We start from the raw sequence: 14,065 nt of genomic DNA on the forward strand, positions 1-14,065 counted from the left end.
ACTGCAGCTGGCCAGAATGTAGAATTTAAAAGGTGTTGAAAAATATAAAAAATAAGAAAATTGGAGGATTGAGGCTGGTTGAAGGCAGAGGCAGGAGAATAGCTTGAGCCCAGGAGCTTGAGTATAGCCTGGGAAACACAGAAAGCCCATCTCTATATTTTTAAAAAAAATTTTTTTTTTTTTTTTTTTTTTTTTTTTTTTAAGAGAGAGTCTTGCTCTGTCACCCAGGCTGGAGTGCAGTGGTGCGATCTTGGCTCACTGCAACCTCCACCTTCCGGGCTCAAGCAATTCTTATGCCTCAGCCTCCCATGTAGCTGAGATTATAGGTGTGTGCCACCACACCCGGCTAATTTTTGTATTTTTAGTAGAGACAGGGTGGGGGAGTGTTGGGGGAGATGGGGCATGGCAGGGAGGGGATGGCGGGTTTTACCATATTGGCCAGGCTGGTCTTGAGCTCCTGGCTTCAGGTGATCCTCCCACCTCAGCCTCTAAAAGTGGGATTACAGACGTAAGCCACCGCGCCCAGCATTTTTTTTTTTTTTTTTTTAGACAGTGTTGCTGTGTTGCCCAGGCTGGAGTGCAGTGGCACAATCTCGGCTCACTGCAACGTCTGCCTCCTGGGCTCCAGCGATTGTCGTGCCTCAGCCCCCCAAGTAGCTGGGATTACAGGTGCACACCATCATGCCTGGCTAACTGTATTTTTAGTAGAGATGGGGTTTCACCATGTTGGCCAGGCTGCTCTCAAACTCCTGGCCTCAAGCAATCCACCTGCCTCAGCCCCCCACAGTGCTGGGATTACAGGCCTGAGCCACTGCACCAAGCCCCAGCTCCAGATTGTGAGTTTCAGAGCCAAGCTAGATAGGATTCAGACTCAGATCTGTGAGATTTCTGCTGCTCAGGCTGTTAACCAGTGACTCATGGTTTTTTTTTTTTTTTTTTTAGGCAGAGTTTTACTCTTGTTGCCCAGGCTGGAGTGCAATGGCTCGATCCCAGCTCATTGCAACCTCCGCCTCCCAGGTTCAAGTGATTCTCCTGCCTCAGCCTCCCAAGTAGCTGGGATTACAGGTGCCCGCCACCATGCCCAGCTAATTTTTGAATTTTTAGTAGAGACGGGGTTTCACCATGTTGGCCAGGCTGGTCTCGAGCTCCTGACTTCGTGATCTGCCCACCTCGGCCTCCCAAAGTGCTGGAATTACAAGCGTGAGCCACCACGCCCTGCCTGACTTGTGGTCTTTTGAGATTATTTCTGATGTCCCATAGACATTTCAAAAGCAAAATGTCAAAAGCTACACTTGCCTCTCAAACCTTCATTCTCTCTGTGTGATAGGCACCCTCCTTCCCATCTTCCTTCGCTTCCATGGGTCACTCAAAGCTGAAGACCTGCAAGCCATCTCAGGATCCTGTCCTGTATCCCATCAACACTCATCACACCCTCTCAATTCTGGCTCCTAAATACCCCTTGGATTTGGCCTCTCCTCCCCGTTCCCCACTGGCATTGTTTTATTTCAGGTCTTTATGATTTCTTGCCTGGGTTTCTGCAGCAGCCTCCTAACTGCTCTCCCTGACTCCAGTCTTGCCCTCTCTGTTTCATTTTTCATATTGCACACAGGGTGATTTTTCTAAAATGTAAATGTGACCACATCTCTTGCAGGCTTAAAACCTCTCAAAGGTTCTTCACCCCCTCAAGGCTGCAGCACACACCTCCCAGCACAGCTCTGCAAGTTGACCCCGCCCTTCTTCTCCATCGGTGGTTCTCAGAGTGTAGCCCTCCGAGCAGCAGCACTCTGACCCGCTCCATCAAGATCTCTAGGCTTGGAGCTTGCGAGACTATGTAAACAAGGCCAGTTTTTTGTTCGTTTGTTTGTTTTTTGGAGACAGAGTCTCGCTGTGTCACCCAGGCTGGAGTGCAGTGGCTTGATCTTGGCTTACTCCATCTCCACCTCCCAGGTTGAAGTGATTCTCCCGCCTCAACCTCCTGAGCAGCTGGGACTATAGGTGTGCACCACCCCACCCAGCTAATTTTTGCATTTTTAGTAGAAATGGGGTTTCAGGCCGGGCGCGGTGGCTCACGCCTGTAATCCCAGCACTTTGGGAGGCCAAGGCGGACGGATCACGAGGTCAGGAGATCGAGACCATCCTGGCTAACATGGTGAAACCCCGTCTCTACTAAAAATACAAAAAAATTAGCCGGGCATGGTAGCGGGTGCCTGTAGTCTCAGCTACTCGGGAGGCTGAGGCAGGAGAATGGCGTGAACCCAGGAGGCGGAGCTTGCAGTGAGCCGAGATCACGCCACTGCACTCCAGCCTGGGCGACAGCGAGACTCTGTCTCAAAAAAAAAAAAAAAAAAAAAAAAAAAAAAAAAGAAATGGGGTTTCACCACATTGGCCAGGCTAGTTTCGAACTCCTGACCTCAAGCGATCCGCCTGCCTCGACCTCCCAAAGTGCTTGGATTACCGGTGTGAGTCACTGTACCCAGCCAACAAGGCCAGTTTTTATGCACATTTAAGTTTGAGAACCACATTGCAGTTAATCTCATCTGGTTTCCTTTCTTGAACTCCATGCTTTAGCCTCATTGAACCATCAGTTTCTGGAAAGTGGTATATTATCCCTCACCTTCTATAATTTGCACATGCTATTCTCTGCCCTTATCCCATGGCAATGGCTTTGTCTGCTTTTATCCATATTCCCCACCTCTGTGGAAACTGGAAGGCAGGGTCACCACCTTATTCATCTTTACATCTTTAGGGTCTTGGACCTGACATACAGTAGGTGCTGAATAACTATTTTATTTCTCTCTCTCTGTTTTTTTTTTTTTTAGAGATGGGGTCTCACTCTGTCACCTAGGCTGGAGTGCAGTGGCTCAATCATGGCTCACCTCCCCCTCAACCTCCTGGGCTCAAGCAATCCTCCTGCCTCAGCCTCCCAAGTAGCTGAGACTACAGGCACTCACCACCATGGCCAGCTAATTTTTAATTTTTTTGTAGAGTTGGGGGTCTTGTTATGTTGCCCTGGCTGGTCTCCAAATATTGGCCTTAAGTGATCCTTCCACCTCAGCCTCCCAAAAGCGCCACTGCACTACAGCCTGGGCGACAGAGTAAGATTCCATCTCAAAAAATAAAAATAAAGATAATACACACACACATATATACACATACACCTCTTTATTTCTTCAGCGAGACCTGAAGATATATATCCATAATATAAGAACAGGATGCTATAAAAAATGAACAATAAGAAAACAAGAAAAACTATTATAAATTAGAAATATGATAACCAAGGCTGGGTACGGTGGCTCACGCCTGTAATCTATTACAGGCTTGAGCCAGTGAGCCTGGCCATTCAATAACTATTTTCTTAATGAACATTGAGGGTGAGATGAGCAGAAACGTAACCGCTAAAAGCAGGCAACATTCAGCTACCAGGATTTATGAGGGAGAACACAGTAAACTGTGCTATTACTTAGGAATACCTAGAGTCAATGTACATTTATTTTCATCTTACTCTAGTCCCACTGGTGATCTCTGCCCAGTAATCTAACTAAATTGATGACAGTGGGAATGAAAGGAAATCATAGATATGTATTATTGTAAAGGAAAAGAAATGCAAATGAATGGGTACAGGGACAGTCTGTACAATTGAAGATCTCATCTCTTCATATATATATACATATATATATATATATTTTTTCAAGACAGGATCTTAGCACCTACTATTTGCAAGACTCCCCCTATGTTAACCTTTACAGCAACTCTCGGAGGGATGTTTTATTATTGAGAGAACTGAGAGACAGAGGTCATTAAATATTTGTCCAAGATCCTACAGCCGCAACATGGTAAATCCACTGCTATTGGAACTTCCTGTTAAGTGAGTTCCATGGCCCCAAACTGCATTCCCACCCATGTTGCTCACAGATTGCTCACAATGTGGCTCACAGTCATAGGCACAGGTGAACGGATCAACCATTATTTTCGATAATGATTCTGGGGTATCATCTTTGACTCAAAAACGCAAACTGTTATTATTATCTATGCAGTCTACAGCCCTCTGCTCTACCAGCTGAGCTATCGAAGAGTGCACAAGCTGTTATTATATCACAAGATTTTTTTTTTTCAGACAGGGTCTTATTCTGCGGCCCAGGCTGAAGTGAAGTGGCTCGATGGTAGCTCACTGCAGCCTTGAACTCCTGGGGTCAAGCGATCCTCCTACCTCAGCCTCCCAAGTAGCTGAAACTACAGGCAGGCACCACTATGCCTGGCTGACTTTTGTATTTTTTGTAGAGACAGGGTTTCGCCATGTTGCCAGGCTAATCTGCAACTCCTGGGCTCAAGCAGTCTGCCCACTTCACCCTCCCAAAGTGCTGGGATTTCAGGCTAGAGCCACCATGCCCAGCCCACAAGATCTAAACGCTACTGTTGAAGCAAAAAGACTTGAAGACAGAATTTGCCCTCCTAATATAAGCCCATGGTAACCTGAACCTCCTTCACCCTAACTCTCATCACAGTGTATTGTGATTGCTTATTGAAGATGAAATTTGATTTTCCTTTTTGATGTTACTTCTCCAGCACAGTACCTGGTATGTGGAAGGCACTCAAACTAGGGCCAACCTGGTGCCAGCTAACCTGGGACTAGTGCAAGCTCCTGAAATTCACCTGGTCAAGGGACACATGTTCACAGGATCTCCTGGGGTTGTGTCACCAAAAAAAAAAAAAAAAAAAAAAAAAATTTCACCTGGTGTCTCTAGTCACCATGACTTTCTCTAAAATGCCACACAGAATTCTATGTATGGAATTTTTTTCTTTTCTTTTTTCTTTCTTTCTTTTTCTTTTCTTTTTTTTTTTTTGAGACAGTCTGTCGCCAGTCTGGAGTGCAGTGGCGTGATCTTGGCTCACTGCAGTCTCCTCCTCCCGGGTTCAAGCAGTTCTCCTGCCTCAGCCTCCCGAGTAGCTAGGACTACAGGTCCGTGCCACCACGCCCAGCTAATTTTTGTATTTTTAGTGGAGATGGGGTTTCACCATGTTGGCAAGGATGGTCTAGATCTCTTGACCTTGTGATCTGCCCGCCTCAGCCTCCCAAAGTGCTGGGATTACAGGCGTGAGCCACCGCGCCCGGCCAAAATTTTTTAAAAATAAGGAAAGTTCAAGTTTACTTTAGATACCATAGTTCAGGATTTAAACTCCTGTCCTTACTTTGGAATGTCATTTTAGATACTTATGTGATTGACTGAGGAAAAAGACATTGTAACTGATCTTATCCCCTTTTAAAAAAAAAAACCAGCTAACAATTATTCATTTAGTCTTCTGTACATTGTGTGAAATAAAATATAGAAGACTAGGGGACAGTTTCTGCCCTCAAGGAGCTTATGTGGTTTTTTTCGTGCGTTTTTTTGTTGTTGTTGTTTTTTTTTGTTGTTGTTGTTGTTGTTTTGACAGGTTCTTACACTGTCACCCAGGCTGAAATGCAGTGGTGAGATCTCGGCTGACTGCAACCTCTGCCTCCCAGGCTCAAGTGACCCTCACCTCAGTCTCCTGAGTAGCTGGGACTACAGGCATGCACCATCATGCCCAGCTAATTTTTGTGTGTGTGTTTTTGTAGAGACGAGGTCTCGCCATGTTGCCCAGGCTGGTCTCGAACTCCTGGCTTCAGGTGATTCACCTGCCTCAGCCTCTCAAAGTGCTGCGATTACAGTCATGAGCCACCTCACCCCGCCAGTCAGGCTCTTAAAAAATCCATCATACAGGCCGGGCGCCATGGCTCGCGCCTGTAATCCCAGCACTTGGGAGGCCAAGTCGGGCGGATCACGAGGTCAGGAGATTGAGACCATCCTGGCTAACACGGTGAAACCCCGTATCTACTAAAAATAACAAAAAATTAGCCGGGCATGCTGGCGGACGCCTGTAGTCCCAGCTACTCAGGAGGCTGAGGCAGGAGAATGGCGTGAACCCGGAAGGCGGAGCTTGCAGTGAGCTGAGATAGTGCCACTGCACTCCAGCCTGGGAGACAGAGCGAGACTGTGTCTCAAAAAAAAGAAAAAAGAAAAAAAAATCCATCATATGTATTCACTAATTTAATCTTCACAAGAACTCTAAAGGGTAGGAACTATTTTTTTTTTGCCCCATTTTGCAGATATGAAATGAGAGGCTGTGTTGAAGGTGTTTTCTGGGGTTGATTTAAATAGAATTAATAAACTCAGAAAAAAGATTCTTAATCGATAAAGGTGGTTTTTTTTTGTTTTTTTGTTTTTTTGAGTCGGAGTCTCACTCTGTCGGCCAGGCTGGAGTGCAGTGGCGTGATATCGGCTCACTGGAACCTCTGACTCCCTGGTTCAAGCAATTCTCCTGCCTCAGCCTCCCGAGTAGCTGGGATTACAGGCATGCGCCACCATGCCCGTGGTTTCACCATGTTGGCCAGGATGGTCTTGATGTCCTGACCTTGTGATCCGCCCCCCTTGGCCTCCCAAGGGGCGTGAGCCACCGTGCCCGGCCTTGGCTTTCATTCTTGTTGTCCCATGGTTACCAGAGCCTAAAGAGGTAAAGAGGTAAGACCTATGAGGCTCTCACAGTTTTTTTTTTTTTTTGAAACAGGGTCTCACTCTGTCGCCCAGGCTGGAGTGCAGTGGCGCGATCTTGGCTCACTGCAGCCTCCGCCTCCCGGTTCAAGCAATTCTCCCACCTCAGCCTTTCCAGTAGCTGGGATTACAGATGCGTGCCACCACGCTTGGCTAATTTTTTTTTGCATTTCTATTAGAGATCGGGTTTCACCATGCTGCGCAGGCTGCTCTCGAACTCCTGACCTCAGGTGATCCACCCGCCTTGGCCTCCCAAAGTGCTGGGATTACAGGTGTGAGCCACCGTGCCCGGTCTCTCTCATAGTTTTATTATTCTATTTTCCACAGACCCTTCCTCCCTTAATTTTCATGCCTCTTTAATATTGTTTCTTTTACCTCACTGACCTTTTTCGTCCTCCTACCTTTTACTGTGGGTGTCTTATTACCCTTCTTTGGGAGTTTATCCTTTAGCATGTCATAGATCACTATCTTTAGGCAGAGGACCCTGCATCTTCTCTAGTCCTGATTGTCTACCCTCTCTCAAGTTCCATAACTTCAGTTGCCTCTGGGACACCTTCACTGGGTTTTACAAAACCCTGTTACCGGGAACTGAACATATTAAAAGCTAAGATTCCTCCCCAAATCTGCATGTTGCGCCAATTTTCCTGCCCAATTATCTTGTCTGTCCCCTGGTTTTGCGACCTTATTTAAACATTTAAATCCTTTTCTTTAAATTGGAATCTTGATGAATGGTGCAAAAATCAACGGATACAAATGATATGCCGAGATATGGAAGTCTTCCGCCCACTGGTTCCCTAGGCACTCAGTTCCTCTCCCAGGAGGTAACCACTGTTGCCAGCTCTTAGAGTGATTTTTGATTCCTTCTTCTACCGGCTCTATCTCAAGTCCTTCCCTGTCTGTGAGATGTGTGCCCTTTCCTTTCCAGGCCCTAGGGAACTGATATCTGGTTGAGTTTATATATAAACATTTTTATGTGTATATTTTATATACATATATAACATCTCTCCCTATGGCCTTCCGGCCTGGAGTTTTCATCACGTCGCTTCCTGGATGAAGGAACCTCGAGGGGTGACGGGCAGGGGTTGGGGGTGATGGAGAAGAGAACCTAAAGGGGACTTAGGTAGGGGGTTCAGAGTGGCCAACTGGCGTGACGCTCTGTCAGGATTCCTATTCCTATTCCTCCCACCTCAGGCCCCCTTCTAGTCCTCTCAGCCAAAAGCCTCTCGTTTCCAAGGGCCGAGACAGAGACAGAGACGAGATACACAGAGACAGAGACGCCAAGGCACCAGCATCCCTCTCCCCCTTCTGTCCCGCCCCATCGCTCTGACGGACACCATTGCTCAGCCAATGTCGCTCACGATGTGCCCCTGAAGGGCCAATGAGCGCCAGAGGAGGGCGGAAGATTCCCCGCCCCCACTTCTAGGCTTGGTTGAACCGTGCAGGTAGGTCCGGGGCTGGGGGAGCTGCCTTTGGCACTGGTGCCCCTGGGGGTGGGGGCACGAGTGGGCCAGGGTGATGGTGAGGTAGAGGAGGTGTCCCGGACCCGACGAGCTCGAGGGAGCGGCCCGGCTGGGAGGCGGGGGGCCGCGGGGCCCGGGGAGCGGGCGCCGCCGAGGGCCCTGGAAGCGGCCGGGCTGGGGGAGAGGGGACGCGTGTGTGGGGCACGGGGACCCCCGCCCAGCGCCCACTCGTAGGCCTGGGACGCGGGCTGCCGGCCGAGTGGCCTGAGGGCCTGGCTGCCCGGGGGGCGGGCCGGGGCCGCGGCCGGGGGCGCGGAGCGGAGCTCGGGGCGCCAGGCCGAGCCGAGGTGGGACGGACCGACGCGGAGAGGAAGGGAAGCCGCATCCCGCGGGGCGCCCCTCCTGAAGCGAGCCGGGCAACGGCCGCGGGCGCCCCTGCCCTGAGCCCACCCCGCGCTCTGCCCTCCCTAACAATGGGAATGGGGCAGAAGGAGGCGCCCCACTGCGGGGAGGTGAGGGGTAGGTTTGGGACTGGGGTCCGCGGTGGGGGGAGGTGCGATCTCGGGCTCTCGCTTCTCCGCTCCCTCTGGCTCTGGAGTTGGGGGCCCCTGTGGGGCTCTGAAGTCCGCCTGAGACTTGGGTCAAGAGTCAAACTGTCGCCCCCCGCTCCTCCCCCAAAATCCGGTGAGCGGTAAGGAAAGTGATGCCAAGTCTTCGAAGCCTCAGTGACAAACGCATAGCAAGAACACATCCACTCCAGAGGTGTTTATTTTTTATTTTTATTTAAAAAGGGGTACTTTTCGACATTTATTTTTAAGAAGTGGGTGCTGTTATTTTTGTCCCTACGCGGGCAAGCCTCCATTTTAAGCGAAGCAGTAACTGGTTAAGCTGGAATTGTATACAGGCCCAGGACTTGAACGAGGATCCTACCAGAGGTCATTTAGTCCATCCTCCTGCCTCCAGGCAAATTTACCTTCCTCCCACCCTCAAAATTAAGTTGCTCGGTCTGCTTTTAACGATCTCTGGGGAAGAAGGGTCTTTTATTTGTTTCTAGTACTTCAGTCAAGAATAGGTTTTACTTTTCATGTGGAATTGACTCTGAAACTTAAGCATAATCTTGGGACAGTCGGGATGATTAGAGAGGTTTTACTTTACTAAATACAATTAAATGTGGCAACGGTCTTTTTTTAGACGGTTAGTTAACAAATCACGTTTAGTGTTTATGAAGTACCCTGGAAAATTACTTTATTCTCTCTGGGATTTTGGCTAATTGTTTGATAAGCAATTTTACATTATCTAAAATACGTGTTACATATTTATTTCTCTTTTTATGTAAAGTATGTTTCTACACACATATATATGGAGACACACATTTGCCCTTTTCTAAAGGGGACTGTATTTTCTATACTTTTTTAGTGCGATGAGGCAAATAGTACTTCAAAATCCCTGCCCAGGTAGCTTAAACTATTTGCATCGTCTTGATTATTTTTTAGTCTAAATGAAAATCCTCTCTTTCAGATACCTTCTCGAAACAAAAGATTTTCCTACCTGCTTATACTTGGTAACCGAGGGAATTTCTAAGACTTCTTGCTCGTTTCTGAGTATTGTCTTTATATCCTGACACTATGAATGCTACTTGGATGCCTCTTAAGGTAAGATGTGTTATTTTTTCATTACCAGCCTCATTTTATTCATTTTTCTTTAGAATTGGGAATATTGTAGTTTTTGAATTTGCTATTCTTCACTTCCTTTACCTGCCATTTCTCTTGCCTCTTGTGTTTGCTTCCTAGGATTGATTGGCTATATCTTACTTTGTATCTCTACTGTTCTTTGATTATCGGTTTGAATGTTTTAATGAAGTTCTCAAATTAATTTCCATTATAATGAAAGGCAGTGATCTTTTTAACTTTAAATTATGGCAACTTACATAGTTGTAAAATTATGTTCTGGTCTTAGGATGGGTTGGCAATTCAAACATCTAGGTCCACTTTTCAAACAGGTACTTTAGAGTCATAGGTACTAGGGTGTGTCCCACTCTTGCAAATCAGTAGCTGATTCATGTGTTACAAAAGATGTGTCATTAACCATTTGTTTACTCTGAAACTTCATATAGTATATTAGGGCATTCTAAGACCTGCTGGTTTACACGTATGACTCTTTCAGAGTCCTCCTGCTGCACCCCAGTCCTTTGTGTGACATTTCATACTATTTTTCTCAGCAGGTAGCACTTACACCAAGTTTTATTTCACAGGGTAAACCTCATTTGGACAGTGTGGACAGATGACCTTTAGATGAAAAAGCTCCCATTGATGTGGTTCTCCAGTCTCTTTGGCTCCTCTAATCTCTTGTACATAGATGGCCAAAGAACTCTCCATTAGGACTAAGCAAAGGGCAGAGCTTAAGACTTAAGTAGGTGGCTTCTTTGATTTTCTTGTGACTAAAAATACATTTAAAAAAATTAAATAAAAACAAACAGAAAAGACATAAGGAGGGGATGGGAGGAAGGACAGAGAAGGATAAGGAGTCTTGGAAACCCTCCACCAGCTTCGCCTTTCTTCAGAGTTGGATACTAGCTTAGTTAAGATTGTTGGGTGCTAATCTGCTCTGTGGACTTCCAGATTGATGCAGAGGAGAAATCAGACAATAGTGCAGTGTGTGTAACCTAAATATCTGGACTTGTGGGAAATCTTAGGTCATGTAGGCTGAGTTCTCATCTTCATTTATGTTTCAGCTGCTATTGCTGGATAAGAGTGCTTATATTAATATACAGGAAGCCAAAGTGACACAGTTTTTCCAGCATTCTCCCTGTAGAGTTGGAGGGGTTGCATGGGGAATGCAACCAGAAGTTCTGAACCCGTTAAGAATCAGAGGACCTGTGTAAGAGTGTTTCGACTTAGCAAGTGTTGAGCACCAGTGTTGGTGGCCTCTGTCCTCTTTAGGAAGCAGGCAAGGGGATTGAGATCAACACATTGGATTTCATTTTATAGTTTCCTAGGTTTTAACGAATGTATTTGGTACACAAAGCCCTACTTTTAAAGATATTTCCAGTGTTTAAGGTTTTACCTCTAAATCTCTCTGAACCTGGGTTGTAATACAGTAACCTCAGAAGTTCTACTAGAGGTCTCTGGCATGGCAGGAATAGAGAAAGGAAATCAGCTCCATATCGTGAGTTACCACCTGTTACTACTTAAGAATGCAGTTAGGTGGTTGCCTTAATATTATGTTCCTTACCAATCCTTTGCTCAGTGGGAAACATCTTCTAAGTGTAAACCAATTTTTGGGGGTAATGTTTTCTTCCTATTTTTATTACTTAGAAACCTTAAAAATTACAGTGTTCGTCTGGTCAGAAAAAAAGGTCCTTTTTGCGGGGAGGATAGCATTGAGTTTGTGGGCTGGGAAATAAAAGTGGGGAGAGGGAACTTTATTCTCTTTTTCATTGGTGAATATCCTTAAAACATTTCTAAGATGTAGTTTCAGATTGGAGCTACTTAATTTAAGTAAAAAGAAATGATAGGTTAATTAAAGTGCATATTTTGGAGCCTAAATGTTTATTTTATATAGATCTTATATTTTGTTTCCAATTATCTTATTGTAGAATGAACTCTGTCGTTCTGTCAGGCATTGCGTAAATGTTAGACTGAGTATGTGCTTGTTTCCATGCGTATAGAAAATAGCGTCACACTCACTCAGTCTTCACAAATGAAAATGCCAGAGGAGGCAAGTAACAAGGAAGAATAACTCCAAACCAAAACTCCTCAATTTAAGGCACTCTCGTTAATTAGAAGTTCTCATGGAAATTATTATTTATCCCTTTTTCTCTGTGTTAGGGGTCTGTACCTTTTTAAAGCCTGAATATTTCTAGCCATGACTAAGCAATGTCAGTGATGTTACTAGGGTCTAGTTGTCAGGGTTAGGGCTAAGGAGTGGGTGAGATGGGAGAGGAATAGGGAAAGGAAGGAGAATTGAGTGAGTTGGAGAAAAGAGTGAAATGAAGATGAGGAGGAGAGAAAAGATACAGGGTCTTTAGTGTGTAGCATGGAGCCATCATCAGTTGTCTCAGGTAGTTCTTAGGGCTGCTGGATGCCTTGTGTGCTAGACTGAACTATGGTGAAATGAAGTAAAAACTGTTCTTGACAAGCAAAACGAGAGAATTAAAACATAATTTAATATGATATAGAAAGATCTGCAAGGCAGACAGTTAAGTGATGAAAGCAAGATGCAGAACAGTATGTATGATTTGATACCCTTTGTGTTTTTTGGAAAAAAAAAACAGGAGAAAAAGATAATTTGCATTGGTGTATGTATGCAAAAAAAAAAAAAAAAAGATCTTTAGGGCTGGGCATGGTGGCTCACACGTGTAATCCCAGCACTTTGGGAGGCCATTGTGGGTGGATTACCTGAGGTCAGGAGTCTGAGACCAGCCTGGCCAATATGGTGAAACCCCGTCTCTACTGAAAATATAAAAACTAGCTGGGGCGTGGTGGCACACACCTGTAATCCCAGCTACTCGGGAGGCTGAGGCAGGAGAATTGCTTGAGCCCGGGAGACGGAGCTTGCAGTGAGCTGAGATCACGCCACTGTCCTCCAGCCTGGCTGACCAAGCGAGACTCTGTCTCAAACAACAGCAACAACACAAACCTTTAGAAGAATAAATAAGAAAATGGTGGCACTGGTTACCTGTTAGGTCTAGGAATTGTCCAGGTAGAGGACAGAGTAGGAAGGAGACTTCTCATTGCATTATATCTTTTTACACTTTCTGATGTTTGTATCAGATTTTAAAAATTAAATAGAAAATTGAAAATTTTAGCTGGGCACAGTGGCTCACGCCTGTAATCCCAGCACTTTGGGAGGCCGAGGAGGGCGGATCATGAGGTCAGGAGATCGAGACCATCCTGGCTAACACGGTGAAACCCCGTCTCTACTAAAAATACAAAAAAATAGCTGGGCGTGGTGGCAGGCGCCTGTAGTCGCAGCTACTCGGGAGGCTGAGGCAGGAGAATGGCGTGAACCCAGGAGGCGGAGTTTACAGTGAGCCGAGATCGTGCCACTGCACTCCAGTCTGGGCGACAGAGGGAGACTCCGTCTCAAAAAAAAAAAAAAAAAAAAAATTTTAAAGAACAGCATCTCAATCCTTCCTTTTCTTCTCTTTCTGTGTCTGGAAGTCAGAGAAATGGCAAGGGTTCTAACTGAGAGAATAGTTTTTTTGTTTTTGTTTTTGTTTTTTTGAGACGGAGTCTCACTCTGTCACCCAGGCTAGAGTGCAGTGGCGCAATCTCGGCTCACTGCAAACTGTGCCTCCTGGGTTCATGTCATTCTCCTGCCTCAGCCTCCCGAGTAGCTGGGACCACAGGCGCCCGCCAGCACGCCCGGCTAATTTTTTGTATTTTTAGTAGAGACGGAGTTTCACCGTGTTAGCCAGGATGGTCTCAATCTCCTGACCTCATGATCCGCCCAACTCGGCCTCCCAAAGTGCTGGGATTACAGGCGTGGGCCACCGTGCCCAGCCGAGAGAATAGTTCTTGAACAGTGGTTGAGGGGATACACATGCAAAAGGGCCCATAATCTAGGACATGTGTTCTCTTGGAATCTTCAAGAATTTTGAATTTATAGATGTATATTTCTAGTATTGAACTGCAAAGTCAGGCATTAAAAAATTTAACTTGGCCAGACGCGATGGCTCACGCCTGTAATCCTAGCACTTTAGGAGGCTGAACAGGCAGATCGCTGGAGCACACGAGTTTGAGAACAGCCTGGGCAACATGGCAAAACCCCATCTCTACTAAAAATACAAAAGAAAATTAGCCAGGCATGGTGGTGTGCACCTGTAGTTGCAGCTACTTGAGAGGCTGAGGTGGGAGGATGGCTCGAGCCTGGGAGGTGGAGGTTGCAGTGAACTGTGATTGTGCCCCTGCAGTCCAGCCTGGGTGATAGAGCCAGACCTTGTCTCTTGTCTCATTAAAGAAAAAAAAAAATTAACTTGTTCTTAAAGTTTTAGTAAAAACAGGTTTTCATTGTATATCCCCTTAAATTAGCAATTAG

The 14,065-nt window shown here is 46.0% G+C and overlaps 1 protein-coding gene across 4 annotated transcripts in view; it reads left to right on the forward strand.

The window, feature by feature from the left end:
- The first annotated feature begins 4,841 nt into the window (after window positions 1-4,841).
- LOC100988926 (putative uncharacterized protein encoded by CRHR1-IT1) overlaps window positions 4,842-14,065 on the forward strand; it is a 29,074-nt gene continuing 19,850 nt past the window's right edge. The window contains exons 1-2 of one of the 4 annotated variants that reach the window (XM_063598983.1): window positions 4,842-8,008; window positions 9,545-9,678. The gene's annotated coding sequence lies outside the window, so the exon portion shown is untranslated. Of the gene's footprint in view, window positions 8,009-8,357; window positions 8,789-9,544; window positions 9,679-14,065 lie in introns of those variants that run through there. The other 3 variants (XR_010110624.1, XR_008621677.2, XR_010110623.1) reach the window with 3 other exon arrangements.

This window comes from Pan paniscus, chromosome 19, assembly GCF_029289425.2.
Source record: "Pan paniscus chromosome 19, NHGRI_mPanPan1-v2.0_pri, whole genome shotgun sequence".
In the NCBI taxonomy this organism is placed as follows: domain Eukaryota; kingdom Metazoa; phylum Chordata; class Mammalia; order Primates; family Hominidae; genus Pan; species Pan paniscus.